This window comes from Equus asinus, chromosome 25 (assembly GCF_041296235.1).
Source record: "Equus asinus isolate D_3611 breed Donkey chromosome 25, EquAss-T2T_v2, whole genome shotgun sequence".
Taxonomy (NCBI): Eukaryota; Metazoa; Chordata; class Mammalia; order Perissodactyla; family Equidae; genus Equus; species Equus asinus.
The window spans coordinates 48,851,731-48,871,085 of record NC_091814.1 but is presented as its reverse complement, the minus strand read 5'-3'; the positions used below and the strand labels follow the sequence as shown (position 1 = coordinate 48,871,085).

Here is a 19,355-nt window from a genome sequence, read left to right as displayed (position 1 = left end):
GGCCATCTTTATATCTTCTTTGGAAGAATGTGTTTTCAGATCCTCCTCCCATTTTTTGATCAGGTTGTTTGTTTTTTTCTTGGAAATAGAACAGAGAATCCTAAAATTTATATGGAACAAAAAAAGACCTTGAATAGCTAAAACAATCCTGAGGAAAAAGAACAAAGCTTGGGAGGCATCACACTCACTGATTTCAAAGTGTACTACAAACAGCATGGTACTGGCAAAAACACACACACACACGACAATGGAACAGAATTGAGAGCTCAAAAGTGAATGTACACATTTATGGACAGCCAATTTTTGACAAAGGAGCCAAGAACATAAAGTGACAGAAGGAAAGCCTCTTCAATAAATGGTGTTGGGAAAACTAGACAGCCACATGCAAAAGAATGAAAGTAGACCATTATCTTACACCACACACAAAAATTAACTCAAAATCAGTTAAAGACTTGAATGTAAGACCTAAAACTATAAAACTCCTAGAAGAAAACATAGGTGGTTCACTCTTTTACATCAGTATTAGCAGTATCTTTTTGAATATCATCTCTCCTTAAGCAAGGGAAACAACAGAAAAAAATAAACAAATAGGACTACATCAAACTAAAAAGATTCTGCACAGCAAAGGAAACCATCAAGAAAACAAAAGGACAACCTACTAATTAGGAGAAGATATTTGCAAACTATATATCCCATAAGGGATTAATATCTAAAATACATTAAAAAAACTCATACAAGTCAACACCAAAAAAACAAACAACCCAATCAAAATGGTCTTTTTCTTTTTTTGCTGGGAAGGATTCACCCTGAGCTAACATCTGTTGCCAATCTTCTTTTTTTTCTCCCTCCCTGAAGCCCCAGTACACAGTTATATATCTTAGTTGTAAGTCCTTCTAGTTCTGCTATGTGAGCTGCCACCACAGCATGGCTACTGACAGATGAGTGATGTGGTTCCATGCCCAGGAACCAGGCCTAGGCCCCCGAAGTGGTCAGCTAGAACTTTAATGGCTAGGCCTTCAGGGCTGGCTCCAAAATGTTTTTTAATTCCGCCTCTTCCCCAAACCTTTGCTAGATCTCAATTCACTACCTTTGAGCAGCCCAGACAGTTTGTGTTTATTCATTTTCACAGCTTCCTAATTCCTTTATTCTCTTTTCCTGCTTCCCAAGGGATAGATTGACTTTTCTTCTACTACTTTAAATATTGTATATTCTATTTTTTTCTTATAAGATCCATATATGTTCATATACCTTTATTGGTTGCTTAATGTGTTGATACTTTTATCTTGCCTTCAGAAATACTTGACTGTGTTTTATCTCTCTATTCATGTATTCATGTTATCTAAATTTTACTTCTGGATTAGATAATTCCCCTTCTGCTTTTTTGTGGTTCCAGATTTTTTAAATAGAGAACAATACTTCACCAAATATTTGATCACCCTTTTTTCTCATTTCTTATAGTAGCTCCTGGATATGTTTCTCTTATTTAGAACTTTCTTCAAAAGTCTATTCAGCATAATATCTTTATGACATAAACCTGAGGCTATATATGCCTGAGAATATTTTTAAGCCATTTTTTGAATGAAAATGTAACTTGAAATAAAATTCTGTGTCCAAAGTTCTTTTCCCTCAATCCTTTAAAAACAGTGTTTCGTTATCGTTTTGCATACACTATTGCTGTTGACAAGTCTGACCACTTCCTCACAGGAGAACTCATGTTCTTCCTGTGGAGTATGGTACAGCCACAGACACCTTGTTCCCTCAACTGGACGAGGCTGCCACTATGATCCAAGTCATTGGCTTCTTAGGCCAAAGTTTTGCTCTCATGCAAATCCCTCCACATACATTAAACACCTATTTTGACTTCAGCGAAGTACTGTTTTAGGCTCTTGGTATGTGAAAGTTTAAGCTTGTCAAAACAAGCTCAGATGAGAGAAACTGATGGGCAGAGCCTGTTAATATGATGCCAGAAAGCAGTAAATGGTTCGTGTCCAATTCACTGTGGCAAAGCTAGTGTGTACATGCTAATAGAATCAGAATCATAGCTAAGAAAAACACGTGACTCCTAGTTCAGTTTTCCCCCTCAAACCAATCTCAAGACTCAGACTATGGTGATACACAAGAGACGCAACTACTTTTCAGAATGTCTTGTTGCCCTTCCTACAAGGTTATATATGGGCCTTGAACAAGGGATGTGGATGATGTGATGCAAGTCAATGACTACTGTCAACAACTTAAACAGTGGGAAGTCCTAGCCAAACTACTACTATGTAGCCAAACTACTATTCATTCATTCATTTATCCAATCCCTCATTAAAAGCATTCTCGAGCCCTTGCTATATGTGAAGCCCTGTGCTGTATACCAGGGATACAAAGGAAAGTTTGGCCATGTGGAGCTGAGCAAATGGTGGGGGAAATAGGTCTTAGTCAAGGAGTCTCACAGATAAAAGCAAGATCATACCTGGGAGGAGTGCTCTGAAGGAGAGACTATTGTGCTCTTCAAATATATAAAATAAGGGTGTGAACCAGTCAGAGGGGTCAGGGAATGTTGCCTTGTGGTAGGTGATGATTGAACTGAGATTTAAAGGATGAGCAGGAATTAAATAGACAAGACGAGGAGGGGAAGGTGTTCTAGGCAGAGGGCACAGCATGTGAAAAGAGTCTGTGGCAGGAGGAATGGTTGGGAGTCCATGGGACAGAAGGAAAGCCAATGTGGCCAAAGCAAGAACTCACCAGAGAAGATCATGTGACACAAGAGTGAGGAAACAGCCTGGGGTCAGAATGTTGGGGCATCCTAAGCCATGTTGGGGATTTTGATCTTTAGCCTGTGGGTAATGGAAAACCTTGATGTTTTTAAGCCCGGGTGTGGAGATAGTATGATTAGTGTTGCATGTGGAAAATTTCCCTTTGGCTGTAACATGGAAGTTGTATTACTGCAGGAAAGGATCATCAACTGTGGTAACTGATGAAAGTATCACTTTCAGGAATTGGAAACACATAATCATGTGCTTAAGTGGAAGCAAAGCTTTCTCACGTGTGTCAGTTTAGCCCCTTACTTCTTCAAGGCTCCCACTATGGGAAAGGTAGACAGAGGCTACATTCCAAGGACAGGGGAAGGAGTGAGGAGCCTCTGATTTCCTGTGTCAAGCTCGAGGGTCAACCAGTGGTCACATTCTTTTGATTACCTCCTTCAACACATGTAGAGCTCTGAGCAGGCCTTTTTAAAAATAGGTTTCCTGTGGTTGATCATCTGAAAACTGATGGCATTGTTTCTAATGATTCCCTGACATGGTGTTTCTCATACTTTAGCTTGAATCAAAATAACTCAGAGGACTTGTTAAACCAGAGACTCCTGGGACCCACTGCTAGAGATTCTGATTCAGTAGGTCTAGGGTGGGGACCAATAATTTGCCTCTTTGATAAGTTCCCAAATAATGCTGGTGATGCTGGTCTGGGAAGCACACTTTGAAAACCACTGCCTCTAATGCAGAAGATCCAAATTGTGGCTGCACATTGAGATCACCTGAGAATCTTTAACAATACCAGCTTAGGAGGGCCCCAGACCAAATAAACCAACTATCCTCAGTGATTCTAATGTCTGCTCATTAGACTGAGAAACACTGGTCGGGGCCTTAGACATTTAATATTAAGACTTAAGTTGCATTACTTTGTATTTCATTTTCCTTTATATCCAGCTGAAATTTGGAGCTTTTCAACAGAAATAATTTTGAAATGCATACTACTTATAAAAAAGTTCATCTGAATTTTTTGTGTGTGTGCAACTGTTTACAGATTTATTCACAAAATAGGATCATGTTGTTTACAGTGTGTTTTAATGTCTTTTAATATGCTTTTCCCGCTCATTAGTTTACCTTGAGCAAATTTCCACATTTCCATATCGAGGAATATATTCTTAAAAACATCATTTTTAACACCAACATATTATCCCATTGTGTGAATAGCACAGTCTTTGAAATCAGTTCTAATGATATCCTTAAAAATTCCTAGAATTAGAATTAGTGGGTAAATAAAATTCATCTTTTAAGAACTTTGGTCCATATTTCCAAATTGCTCCACAGCAAAACGTATACAAATTTATGCTCTCATATATGAGTCTCTATTTCCCTACACTTTAGCCAAACTTTTAAAATTATCATTAAATTTATTTTCCAATTTAGTACTTGAAAAATTAAAATATATTATTTAAAGAAATTTGAGTTTTAGTTTATCTGAGTTTACCTTTAAAAGGCCTACTAGGCAATATCCATTCACATCTCAATCCATGTAGTTAATGAAATATATGCTGCATGTGAGCATCATTTTGATCTCTAAATTACCATTTTTGTGCAAGTATTGTGGCACTGGTTGTTTTGAAGGCCATATACCCCTTTAATTGTCACTATCATCCTCCTATCTTCTAATATCAGAATGAATATCTTGAAATTTATAGTTCCCCAAAGATATTATCATGTAGATTGTTGTGTGTGTGTGTGTTTAAGTGTGACTCATGTCTTAGGAGGTGAACAATGTTGGCTTCAGCAACCTAGATGCTGATGAAACTTCAATTACATAACTTCCTACAGTGCAGATTGCAGTACTGGGGTAGGGTTTCCCTGACTCTCCTCTCTACTCCCTGCTCCAACTCCTCCCCACAAAGTGAACAGCTTTTTCCCTACCATGCCAGCTGCTCCAACAGCCAGTTTCCACCCTCTGAATTTGTGCCTCCTGCAGAGAAGAGAAGACTTCCCTTCCTACATGGCCCTGGCATGACAAAGAGAGAAGGCAGGAGGAAAATTATCTCTAGTCCAGCAATCTCCTTCTTCCAATTCATGAGCTCTAGTCCATACTGCTATTGCCACATAGCACTGTTGAGGACCACTAAGGAAGCTTCAAGTGGCTCAGGTTTCACTGTTTGGCAAGGAAAGGTGTAGGTCCGGAAGTTTGGCTTGGCTTCAAAGAAGAGAGGGCTTGGTCTTGCTGAGTCACTAGCGATTTCCAAATCAGCACAAAGGGAAAGGTTCCTCACCAGCACAAACTGAAATGCGGCCTCAGAACAAGTTGAGTGGTTGACGTTGGGTGTACGACATTACTTTGAGCATTCTTGTGTGTGTTATCTTTATACCAGCTCACCTAAAAACGTTGAAGTGATGCCATTCAAACAAAAAAGATTTTAATATTTCTTTCATATGTGAAGAAACTCCCAGGTTATAATAATCCAGGATTTCCATTGACACACCCCTTGCCTTCTACCAGAAATACATACACCTTCTCAACTCAGAGATGGTGCTTCTTTTCACAAAATATCACAGAGGAGTTGGTCATCATTTCCCATCTCCATGTGGAGCACATGTTTCAGTGTCTTTGAGCCTTAAGAAAGTCATTCCTTAAGTTTACCCTAAGTCTATTTTATTATACTTTGGCTCTTGACTTCAACACCACCATAATTGAAAGAGTCAACCAAAATTATGTGTAGACCTCTAGAAAAGTGATCAATACCCAAAGCCACACATCCACACTCCGGTCTGCAGGAAAGCAGCACGGCTCACAGGCTCCCATGGACAGGATCATCTTTAAATCCTCTCCCACTCTAAGATTCTATATGCTTTGAACTTCATGTCCATGTTAGAGGAAGAAATGAAAAAGCTGTGCCTATTCCCTTTTTCCAATTCTACTTCTAAAATCTTTTTTTTATCGATGTATGACTTACAATGACGTGCACAGATCTTAAGTGTATAACATTTAAGCATGACTCTGAACAATATTGGAATAATACTGGTCCTCAAGAGAAGCTCCCTCATGCCCCTTTCCAGTCACTATCTCCCCATAGGTAATATCTATTTTCTATTCTATCACCATAGATTAATTTTGCCTGTTTTTGAATTTTATATTAATCGAATTATACAGTATACACTCTTTTGTGTCTAGCTTTTTTCATGCAATGTTATTTCTGTGAGATTCATCTGTATTGTTGTGTGTAGCAATAGTTCCATTCTTTTTCATTTCTTATATTTCATTGTATGAACATATAACAATTTATTTGTCCATTTTATGGATGGATATTGGATTGTTTCCAGTTTTTTTCTATCATGAATAAAGCTGCTAGGAATATCCTTATATGTGTTTGTTACACATAAGCATTCGTTTCTACTGGGTATATGGCCAGGAGTGGAATTGTTGGGTCATAGGGTCATGTTTAGCTCAGTAGATACTGCCAGTTAATTTTCCAAGGTGGTTTTACTAATTTACATAGCTGCTAACAATGCAAATCTCCATATACTCAACACTTGATGCTGTTGTACTTCTAATTTAATCCAATCTGGTGGGATATACTGGTATCTCATTATGGTGCTAATTTTCGTGTTCTTGAAGACTAATGATGTTGAACTTTTTCATATGCTTCTTCCATTATTTCCTAAATAACTGTAATCAGGCTTTAACCTCCATCATTCCGGTGGAACTGCTCTTGTCAAGTAACAAAAGGCCTCCATGTTGGTAAACCAGTTCTTAGTTCTTATCTCATCCTCTTGAGCTCCAAAACCACATATCCCTTCTTCTCCTCCTACCTCACTTGCCAGTCTTTCTCAATCTTTTTTTTTTTGCCAGTTCTTCCTAATCTCCAAGCATTTTAACATAGAAGTGCCCTATTGAACCCCTCCCCTCCTTTGGCCCCAGATTCCTTATCCCCTTCCCCTACTTTATTTTTTATACCAATTATGACCATTTATAATAATATATACTATGTCGATGTATTTGTTATTTCACCTCTACTATAACAAGGACTGAAAGCTCCATGAGGGCAGGAATTTTTATCTCTTTTTTTCCCCTGATTTATTCTCTATACCTAGAACATTCCCTATCATATAGCAAGAACTCAATAAATATTTGATGAATAACTGAGTGATTGATTGAATGAATAAAACAATAGGGAAAGAATGGTAAGAAGCAGTGGAGAAACATCTAATCACAAGAAATATTTAATGAATGACTATTACAGACATAGCCTTATTTGTACCCAGACACTGCAGGCTTTATATGACTTGCATCACCAGAGTTCAAGTTCTAAAGATATGTGCCATTAATTTTATGAGTGACACATAGATGGGTGGAGAGGAATCAAATCCTTTAAAACATCTGGCTTTGTTTTTTTGTGGCAAGTGTCAAGGTTCCTCAAAGGAAAGCACCAAAAATAATTTTGTAATCAGTTTACATTGCAATGTAAACTGAGGAAGGGTGTGGTTTGGTAGCACTGACATCACATCACTTTGTCCAGTTCTACTGGAAGCTTCCTCAGAACTCAACAGCTGTTGAACTAGTAGCTAAAGTATAGCTGGAGCCAGCTACCAATCTGGACTAAAGTCCATATTATATAACAAAAGTAGTTGATAAGCTAGACTAAAATTGCTGTGGCCAGAGCAAACCTTCAAACTGAAAAATTAGCACAAGGAAAGGCCAAAGTCAGCAAGTTTGATCCTTTCTGTCAAAAAATGCAAGGGTCTCTGGGTTTTGGCCCAGGGAAGACCAAGGGGGTGGACATTAGATGAGAGATACAGTTCCCATGTCAGGTCAAGAACAGGCAAAAGGCACAGAGAATGTTTGGTGGTGTTTAATATCCATTTTGAGTTATGGGATCTACAGCCTGTATCTCCTAAAGGCATTTGTGCTCTTAGGTGCTGTGTTGGCTGGATGTCACCTATCAAAGCATATTTCTTTTTTTTTTTTTTCAAGGAAGAGTAGCCCTGAGCTAACATCTGTTGCCCATCTTCCTCTTCTTGGTGAGGAAGATTGGCTCTGAGCTAACATCTGTGCCCTTCTTCCTCTATTTTGTATGTGGGACGCCACCACAGCATGACTACACAGCAGTGTGTAGGTCTGTGCCCGGGATCCGAACCTGTGAACACTGGGCTGCCACAGCGGAGCATGCAGCTTAACAACTACGCCACCAGCTGGCCCCTAGAAGCATATTTCTAACTTCTCAATGGAGACCTAAATCTGAAGACTGAGAACAGAATCAAGTCATGGTGAAGGATTTGCTGTCAGAGCTGGAGACTATTTACAAAATAGGCTGAGTATCTTCTTCAGATTCTTGGGCATTGGGCAAATTCTTCAAAGGTAGTAGCTGTCTGCTGGCTGCCCCAACCCTCTTTCTCTAAAAGTACAAAAAGAGAGGTGTTCAATGTGAGTCAAAGACTGAATAATCTTGAGATCGCTCAGAAGCCATTATCTTAATTCTGACAGGAAATCTTACCTATTGAGTATTGTTTCCTGAAATGGCACTTTCCCTGAAGAAGTTTCATTTGGAGCCTTTTACTTCAGAGAAACAATTTCTCATATTGCTTTACAGGTAGATCTACACTGACCAGAATTCAATCTACAATAATAGTTACTACATATTGATACCTGTTACTTTCCATACATTCACCCTTATTCTAACAATAACCCTGCAAGAACATATTATTCTACTCATTTTATAGATGATAAAATTGCCCAAGCAAGCACCTCAATCTTGTCGTTAAGCGATGCCTCAACCAACATTGAAAGGTTAAAGACTACAGGTCTTTATGGTATGGTAAACTACTAATTAATCACTTAATCTGTAAGCATTCATTGGACATATTATGTACATTGAATACATACTGTATTGTATTATAAAAGTCTAAGATAGGTAAGTGGAAATATATTTTAGAAAGATTTTCTAGAAGCCAGAAAGATGTTCTGTCAACTCCCAATTCTTCAGAAAAATTAGTTCATCAGCACACCCCTCTCCCTAAGCATTCTAGTTAAGTTACAATTATTTTTCCAACTCTCACCTCACCAAAGACCTCCAGTCTCTTACATCCAACTGCCTAGTTGACATCTTCATTTGATTGCATAACATATTAAACTCAGAATTGACTTGTTTCTTTCCTTCCTTACAAGCCAATTCTAATCCATCAGCCAGTCCTCTAAGGATGTGTCCTGAATCAAACCACAGCCAATTATTGCTACTGGTAAAACCTTAGCCTGAACCTCCTAATTTGTCCTCTTGTTTCTATTTCTGTTCCCCACCCCTAGAAGCCAGAATGATCTTTCAAAGTGTAAATTAGATCCTGTTACCCTCAGTCCCCACGTAACACAATACTTAGCAGTTGTAATAAAAATCTAAGCTCCTTCTCATAGCCTATGAGGTTTTGCATAATATAACCCCATCTTCCTTTTGATTGTCACTTTTAATCACTCTCCAATTTGATCACTGCACTTCAACCACACTGGATTGATTTCTATCCCCATATATGTATGCCAATCTCTTTCCTGAATTACTGGTTTCTCTCTCCTAAAACACCCTTCCCTATCTACCATATCATTCTTTTGCCATTCAGTTCCACCTGAATTATGTCAGCTCCTCAGATAGTACTTCTCTAATCTCTCTAGCTAGAGTAGCCACCACTGCCAACATATACACCCATGCTCACTATCACTCTCCCTCCCCTCTTTGTCTCATTGTTACTTTTCCTGTTTATTCCTCCCTGATGCTAATGTTATGTGAGATTATCTTATTAATTTACTTGTTTTCACATTTCTTGTCTGTGTGGTCCCATTAGGATATAAAGGGTTTTGCTAGCCTTGTTCACAGTTCTGAGAACAGTGCCTGGAGAATGAGGTACTCTGATATATTTTGGATGACTGGATGAAAGCCCTAAAATGTTTCTCCTGAGGACTCATAACAATGAGAAGTCACTTGTGGTGACCTCTGATTCTAGCTCTCTCATGGTAAATGGGCCCTAAAGTCTCATCTAACTTTTCTCATGCTTTTGCACTCAGTTTCTTCAATTTGGATATGCTGTTTCATGTGAACCACATTTTTAACCAAGATATTAAGCAAATGCCAAAGGAAAATTTTAAAAGAATTTGTGTGGGAAGGGTGTTGTTTTTTCCTGTTTATAACATTTCCCCAAAGAAACTAATCCATCTTCTTGAGAAAGGATGTCTACTAATGTGAAAAGCAGCTGCTATTTTCTTGTAAAATTCATTAGGTGAACAATTTGTTTTCTTTCTCTAGAATTTTAAACTATTGAAAAGTCACACTCTTTTGCTTAGGTACCAAAAATGACAAAACAGATGCAATTTACATTAAGCAAAGTGTGAGATTACATTCTACTATGAGTTTTCAAACCTTCTGCAAATGAACTGTGAACTAGGAACACACCACAGCACCCTGAGGATATTTTTCCTGACATTAAAATGACTACATTGTCACTTGAAATTTAGTCTGTCTTGCTATGTCTAGACTGCATGATATGCTCAGTGTGACTATACTTGGACTGAACTAATTGATTTGCCTGGAAATTATCTTGTATTGTGGATTTGGCAAATCTATTAATCTTGCACTTGGTTTTATTTTTTTCTTTCATAACTGAAGTTCTTTTACTCAGTAATTTTCATTATATCTATCACACTTAAATAATGATTCTTTGAGTGTGTTTGATTCCTTCCTTTCTTCTTTTTTTTTTCTTTTAGAATTGACATGTACTCTTAGTTAAGATACTAGAGTTTGAAGAAGACCCTTGTAGAGGGCGAGCCAATATATAAAATTCAATCGTAAGCAGCCTCTTCTAACAAGGACATTCTATGATTCCATTCTGCACTTCTAGCTGGCATTGGAAATTTCCATGTCCCTTGGTAAGTAGATAGGTAGATCTATCGATCGATAGATGATGATGATAGATATATAGATAGACAATAGATAGATATAAAGGAGTTAATATAGATATTAGGTAGATTAGATAGCTAGATAGATACATAGATGGATACATAGATAGATAGATAGATAGATAGATAGATAGATAGATAGATAGATAGATATAGACATATTTGAGTTAACCATACTCCTGAGAAAGCCCGTTATTGTCAAAGGTTCATGCTAGTCTCTTGCTTAATTTGTTTTATTCTTTTTTTTCCTTTTCCCACTCCTATTCTCCACCCATGCACCCCAAATCACAAGCAAGTGTTCTAATATGTTTTACGTGCATCCTTTTGTATGTGTTTGCTCTTACAAAATATACATTGTTTGCAGATAAACTTTAAATTGTTTATAGATTTCATTCCTGTTTCTGTCTTTTCTTTCTTTTTAAAAACTCAAGTTATGGAGCTCTGGGCATATGTAGTCTGTTATTTCTTTCACTGCATAGTCCTTCACGGTGGGAATTCTTCACTTTCAATCTGTCTTTGCCCCAGGATTGGACACCTGGATTGCCTCTAATTTCCACCCCCCAAAACAACACTCTGATGAGCTTCCTTGAAAATGTTTCCTTATGGAACTATGTGAGAACGTCTTTGGGTTGATTATCCAGAAGTACTATTGCTGTGTCATAAAGTATGGGGATATTTATTTGGACTAAGTTCTGCTAGAGTGGTCTCTGCACGAGTATCTGCTCTCTGGGAGAGATATCCCCATATCTCCATCAATACTTGACAATGTCCAGCTTTCTCATTTTTTGCCAGTTTAAATGTAAAGTGATGTCTCATTGTTGATTAATTTGTATTTCTCTGATTAGTAGTGAGTTTGTGCTGCTTTTAATATGCTTGTTAGTCTCTCAGATTTCCTTTCCTATAAATTGCCTAATCATGTCCTTAGCCCATCTTTTGATTGAGGGTTCCTGTCTTGTTGTTGATTTTCACGTGGTTCTTATGTTAAATATTAGTCTCCTGCGATTTTAGACATTTAAACTTCTTTTCCCAATATGTAGTCTGTCCATGAACATTATCCATGATGCCCTTCATTGAACAGAAAGACCTAATTATGAGGTAATTAATCAATTATTTTGCTAATAATTTGTGGGACTATTTTAGGGGGAAGCATTATTTAGGAATATTTTCCCCACCTCTAGGTCACAAAGATGGCCTGTTACATTTTCTGATATAAACATTGATCTATAAATCATATAGATCTGGTTTTTACATTTGGTTCTGAATCTATCTCCAATCTACCGTTTGCATTTACCATTGAAAGAGGGATTCAGTTTTATTATTCCACATAAGGGCAAGCCTGTGTTTTTAACACTATCCACTAACCATCTGCTCTTTCCTATTTCGTTTGCATAATTGCCTTTGCTATATATACTTTGGTCTGTCTCCCTGGGCAGCATGTTCTTGAAACTATTTTTGTTACTATGATTTTTCAGCATTCTTAATAACAGGTAAGGTAAGTCTTCTCTCTATAGTCTTCTTTTTCTGAGATGTTAGAATATTTTATTTTAGTTTCTTCAAAGATTCAGATTAAAGTTTTATTGAATTTACACTGAATTTGTAAGTAAACGTAGAGTGAACTGGATTGGAGTAAAATGTGGAGTGAGTTATTTATTTATTTATTTTTGGTGAGGAAGATTGGCCCTGAGCTAACATCCATTGCCAATCTTCCTCTTTTTGCTTGAGAAAGATTGTCGCTGAGCTAACATCTGTGCCAATCTTCCTCTATTTTGTATGTGGGACACCACCACAACATGGCTTGATGAACGGTGTGTAGGTTTGCACCCAGGATCTGAACCTACGAACCCTGGTCCAACAAAGTGGAGTTTGAGAACTTAACCCCTACGCCAATGGGTCAGACCCTGGATTTTTATTTTTTTTAATAATTTTTAGTCCTCATATCCAAGATAATAAAATGCTTCTTGATTTGTTCAGGTCATTTTCTAGAAATCTTATATATTCTTATGTAAGTTAACTTCTGATAACTTTTTTGTTGTCTTGAGAAAGATGTCTTTTCTGTTGTTGTCGCATTTTCTATTTGATTACTACAGATAAAGAAACGTGCTCTTATTATTGCAAAGTTATCTTGAATCCAGCAAACATATTGAACTCTTAATAGCTCTAAGAATTGACCTGTACCTCTGTTGGTTTTTCTAGGTAGATAATCATATCACTTGCAAATCATGAGTTTTATCCTTTTGCTTCTAATCCTTGAATTTATGTCTTTTTCTTTCTGGGTAACATTCACCAGCATGTCTAGTACTATGTGAAATAGTGACAGTATATCCTACTCTTTAAAGAAATGCATCTAAGGTCTCTTCATTAACCACAATGCTTTTTCTAGGTTTTTGGTATATAACTTTTACCAAGCTAATGCATTTCCTGGCTATTCCTAGTTTTCTAAGACTTTTTAAAAAATTGTAAATTTCTGCTCTTGGAATCAAGACTATACGAGGCTCATAAAGTGAGTTGGGCAGCACTCCTTTCTTGTTATCTGGAACAACATATATAAGTTGGAAGTTAAATGGAAAATCAGAGTTCCTTTCCAATATGGGCAGTCTGGGCTCTCTGGAAAGACATAGACTTTGTTACATTTCCAGTGTCAATGCAAATAATCCATGACCAATCTGTAAATCAAACTGGGGTGAGTTTATTATGAGCCGGATCTGAGGACCATATAGCCTGGGAGAATCCTTTCACAAAATAATGTTGCACTCCAAAGAAGTACGGGGTATACAGAGTGGTTATATACTGTCAAAGAGCATGTATCACACATGATTGGAATGTCCCTTTTACAAGTGTCACAAGATTGCATAGCTGGCACAGCGATTCACACAGCAATTGATGAACGCAACAGGTAACAGGTCTGTTGTCTAGAGCTGGGTGGTCACAGCAGGTCAGCAATCAATCTCTAGCCTAGGGAGAGATGCTTCTCCTTAAGGAAATGCCCAAGTGGGGGAAGTTGCGTCTTTATACTTCTTCATCTTAAAGGACATTGTTCTTGTCTTTGGGACTCAGTAAATACTTACAGCAGATACACAATGCAGGCTTAATGGCCACGTCAGCCCCTTTTGGAAAAACAAGGTCAGGCTAAATTACTTTTACACCAAATGGCTTCCTCATATACTCCAGTGTATCCTATTGCTTGCCATTTATTTATCACCAGCTAGAAAAGGTTTGTTTTGCTCAAATTCAACATTGGTTTCTGGTTGGTGTCTTCTACCTTGGTAGGAGGATGCCTGGTCTTTCAGCCGCTATGTTGCATAAACCAAGAGGACACTTACTAAAGGGAGGAATTTGTTTCCATTGTTGTTCAAACTCAGTTTCAGTTCTCAGTGAGTGGAAGTAGTGGAGAAGGATTCTAAAGCCATCTCTCAGTGACGTAATTATTTTTGCTTGTTTGTTGCCTGTAAGCTTAATTACCCGGAAGGCCAAAGGTAAGAAGTAGAAGTAAGCATGCAAGAAAAAGGAGTGTGGTAAGTTGTATCTGGCAAAATGCCATCAATGACGAAGCTGGCCTTAACATTTCCTTCAGCTTCACTAAACTTTAGACAGGCCTCCTCCTAACTCTGGATCCTGATCCCCCTTTTATTAGGGAATTTACTTTAGAAAACTTGTAATTGTAAATTCTTTCTCTGACTCTTTGAGATGTGAATCTTTTCAAAAGATTCTTGCTACTTTTACAACCCAGGAATGTCTTTCTCAAGGACCTGGGAGAAATCCCTTTGAAATGTAATCATCAAGGAAGATAGTACCACATCTCCCAGTCTCTGTGGGAGGGTAGGAGCCTAACTTCAGTGGGTGCCTTGCTCCAAGTTGCAAAATTACCTCCTGTCATAAAGGTATGAGTAATTTATTTTTCCTCTGGATAAAGCCAATTAGCAAACACAGCTGGCCTATGACTTCCCCCTAACGTCCTCTAGTACTTTCCCACTAGCTCACCTGTGTGCCTAAAAACCCTCCTGCCCTTGTTTCAGTGGAGTTGAGTTCAGACTGAGTTCTGGCTTCTCTCCCCTATTGGAATAGGCTTGAATACAGTCTTCCTTGCCTGTTTAACTTTGTTTGGTGAAATTTGTACTTTAATGGAAACAAAGATGGCTGAATGAAAATATTTGGACAGGAAGTGTGGAAGTATTTGAGTTAGGCATTCTGAATTGCCTGGTGCATCGTTAAGACCAGAAGGACATAGTTATTAGGGTCCCTTGAAGAACAAGGTCTACTTAATTGACTCTGATGATTGAGTTTCTAATTTTAAGTCAGGTTTTCCCTCTGCTGAACAGTCTAATCAACTAAAGATCCATGTCAGCCTCATACACAGAGCCTCTAAATTGTATTAAAATGGCAAACTCCAACTCCTCCCCAATGCCATCCCAAATTGGTCTGAGAGGAAAGGTTAGTGGAGCTTTGGGACAGTAAATGTCACAATGGGGTGATCAAACAGTGGTGTTTGACTTCTCTCCAATGATGTGTATTGGCTTTGAAAAGATTTTCTGATTTAATATATCCTTTGCCTCCACTTCACTGACAACAATCAAAATATCTTGGAAAAGAGGTTGTTCAAGCATACCTCAGAGCTATTGTGGATTTGGTTCCAGATCACTGCAAAAAGCCAACATTGCAATAAAGTGAGTCACAAATTTTTTGCTTTCCCAGTGCATGTAAAAACTATATTTACACTATACTATAGTCTATTAAGTGTGCAATAGCATTATGTCTAAAAAACAGTGTACATACCTTAATTAAAAAATACTTTATTGTTAAAAAATCCTAGCCATCATCTGAGCCTTCAGCGAGTTGTAACCATTTTGCAGATGGAGGGTCTTGTAAAAAACACAGTATCTGTGAAGTTCAGTAAAGTGAAGCACAATAAAACAAGATAAGCCTGTATGTGAAAGAGTGTGTACGTGAAAAAGAAAAATGGAAGCATCTCCAGTCTTCCCTCAATCTGATATATTCTCAATCATTCCATGCTACCCCACTACAAATTCAATAGGGGAGTCCTTATCCATCCTTCCAAAATTAATTGAAGTATTTGCTCTTCTATAAAGCTTTCCTAGAAACCCTACACTTGACTCTAAGCCGCCGTGTATGTACTTCTATCACAGCATTGCCTGCCACGTTGCAGTTATTTCTTTGTGCATGTGTCTCCATGAAGTCAAGGACTATATCTTATTTAGCTCTGTAGCCTGATCACCTACCACAGTGCTTGACACACAATAAATGCTCAATAAACATTGTAGAGTGATAGATTTAGTTCATATCCTCATTTTCAACCTAAAAAGCAATTAGGTTTGAGATATATGCTCAGGATTTCATAATTGGGCTTATATTACAAAGTTCTAAGCAATAGTAATACAATAACACAATTTACCATTCTATTTAGAACTCTACCACTACACACCTTACTATCCTATGTGGCACCGTAGAAAACTACTCCTGCTCAACAGTCAGTGGGAGGCCGAGAGTAATGAGTTCTGAGTGGCCCTCCACTCACTGAGAGTCAAAAAAGCTATGACCAGGGGCCGGCCCGGTGGCCGAGTGGTTAAGTTCCTGCGCTCTGCTTCGGCGGCCCAGGGTTTCAATGGTTCGGATCCTGGGCGCAGGCATGACACCGCTCATCAAGCCATGCTGAGGCAGCACCCCACATGCCCAACTAGAAGGACCCACAGCTAAAAATATACAACTATGTACTGGGGGGCTTTGGGGAGAAAAAGGAAAAATAAAATCTTAAAAAAAGAAGACTTTAAAAAAAAAAAAAAGATATGGGGCTGGCCCCATGGCCGAGTGGTTAAGTTCGTGCACTCCGCAGCAGGCGGCCCAGTGTTTCGGTAGTTCGAATCCTGGGCGCGGACATGGCACTGCTCATCAGACCACGCTGAGGCAGCGTCTCACATGCCACAACTAGAAGAACCCACAACAAAGAATACACAACTATGTACCGGGGGGCTTTGGGGAGAAAAAGGAAAAAATAAAATCTTTAAAAAAACGAAAGATATGACCACCCTTTATTCAGGAAGGTAACATGTTTTGAGTTCTTTCACCATTAGGGAGACGAGTTTGGCCTAATGGAGGTAATTTATGGAGGAATTGACTAGGTCAAAGCAGAAGTCAAAAGGCGGAGACATTTTACTCTCAAGTGCCATTGCCTTGTCTCTATTTTTTCCCCACAAAGAACGCTGAGAGTTAACGGGCTCAGATGGATTTCAGCATTGTGTTAACAAGGCCAAAATCAAGATTTAGGACTCCTTAAGAGTTTTGGGCTTTTTCGTTTTTCTGTTTCATGTCTGCTCTCAGTCTATTGCCACATCAGGAACTATCATCATCATCAAGTATTTGCTAAGTTAGCAGCTACATAACCCAGGCATTAATAACACAAAGAACTGTACAACATAATCTCTGCCCTGTCAAAGCTGAGAAATCCATAAGGAAGACCAAGGAATGGATAGATCACGCTTCTATTTCCAGAGATACAGGTCTTTCAGATTTCTTCTTTTGATAATGTCCAGATTCCAATTGGTAAGATTTCCAGATTCTTCTTTGTGATATTGAGGTTGCAAAAAGAATCCCAAAGATAGCCAGGATTTCAACAGTCCTCAGGATAAAGCTCATTTCTAGATTCTAGCTCCAAAAGGTCATGGTAAAGCATGTTATATCTCTGTGCTCACCCAAATCTGCACCCTACACATGGTGAAATGAAGCAAAATCTTTCCCATGAGGATTTGTGAATCGGAACTCATGTGGCGATCTGAAACTACATGAGGGCTGTGTGCTGACTGAAGGTGATGTTGAGGTGAACTGGGGAGTGCCTACTTTTAGCTCAGGGCTGCCACTTGGTTTCCTGATACTTTCTCTACTTGAGTTTATCTCCACCACTTTCCTCTTGGTACTTCTGCCCTCCACATAATGCCATTTACACCACAGCGGAAGTGTAAAAGGAGGGGTGAGGCTGAAGAGTTTCTTTAGGTCATTGCCAGCCCTGCTGAGGAAATAAGTTGGAGTAAATTTCTCAATCCCCAGAGGACCTGATCATGCCAGTTTCCCACACTTGTCTCAGGCGACTAGATCTGCAAGTGGAACCTGGCATCATTCCCTGAAATGGCTCATGGTGTTCCCTTAGCATGAGAGAGACAGAGGATAAGGTAGAGAATATCAGTCCTATTGGCAAGAGTGAAAACAACCAAGTATATATTAAATGTTGTGCCTATAAAATTCCCAGTCTCTTGTTCCAATGAGTTTCAATGAGAGGGCACACATAAAAGAATTTAGAAAAATATTAAGCCTACGTGTGGAAGGTAACATTACTTCTATCTTGTGTTTACTTTGTAATGCCCCCGTCATCACTAATTCTCCACATCACAGGGAGGGAAACAGAGAAAAGTTAATACATTGAAGATCAAGTGTGTGATAATTTTCTCCTTGTTCCCTGACTCCCATGCTCATTCTCGTACTTACCCAACAAATATTTAGTGAGCCCTGATTCTGTGCAAAATATTGTTTCTTAAAAATAGTGTAATATTTATCAATTGATTCTAATCTTGTGGTTACATGGCAATTTTTTCTTTCTTTTTTTTTTGCTTTTATTTTCCCCTGATCATCCCCTTAGACCCTTCTGAATAGAAGGCTAAGAAATGTTTTTCCACAGTCACATAGCAAGTCAGAAAAGCCTTGGAATTTGAGTCCAGCCCCCTTGAATCCTCTCTCCACCAGGTCACGTTGCTGCTAATTGTGGTCTTAGACCATCAAGACTCTTTAGCTTTTCTAACAAGTGCATCCACATTAACAAATTTGGCTAATTTTTTTTCTTTTTTTTCTCTTCCCTCTCTTTCTTTTTTCTCCTTTTCTTTTCTTTCAGGTAAAATAGATTTGTATGTTGTCAACCAAATTAAGAAAAATCTTCCTTTATCCAATTCACAAGTTTGGCAGAGAAATCCAATAAACGTACTCACCGTCTTATTACCGTATCTTTAAAATCCAATTGTTGAAAATTAATGTAAAACAAAAACAAAATTAAACTTCAAAAACATGGTAGTGTGAATTGACTTCAACAGCATTTTACAGAGGAGTTGTAGCCATTCTCTAGTATTAATGACTCACTGTTGCACTTAACACATTACAAAATGCTTTCAGACAAATCTCATTTGAGAATCTCATATAACCCTTTGAGAATGAAAGCCAAAGCAGGATTAATGCTCTCCATTTGATGGGAGATTAAGTAGACGTGGAGAATTTAGTGACTGATGACGTAAGGTCACACAAGTTCTATTTGGCAAATCCAGTCTTCCTATACTACTAATGCATTTTCCCAGAACAACAATTCTTTGAGAAGAATTTAGTTGTATTGAGCGAAACTAAACTTGCTTCTATATCACACAAGGCAGAGCCATGTGATGCAGGCACTAGAAGTTTCTTACACCATTCTCCCATCGTTGAAACAAACTTGACCAACCGTGAGCAAAAGTGAAATGCCCAGGAAGTTTGTCATTTGAGATTCTGTCATTCTCCTTCATCCTTTTCCCTCCATTTGCCACCCCTATCTCCCACCTTCAGACACCCTTTGGCCTTCTGCTTACTTCACACTTCTCCACCCATCCAAACAGAAAAAGCATTTCAAAGATCTACATGTTATCCTTCTGGTT

At 38.3% G+C, this 19,355-nt stretch overlaps 1 long non-coding RNA gene across 4 annotated transcripts in view; it reads left to right on the top strand.

Annotated features, from left to right (window-relative positions):
- LOC106838689 (uncharacterized) overlaps window positions 1-19,355 on the top strand; it is a 275,810-nt gene that overhangs the window by 236,876 nt on the left and 19,579 nt on the right. The window lies entirely within an intron of this gene.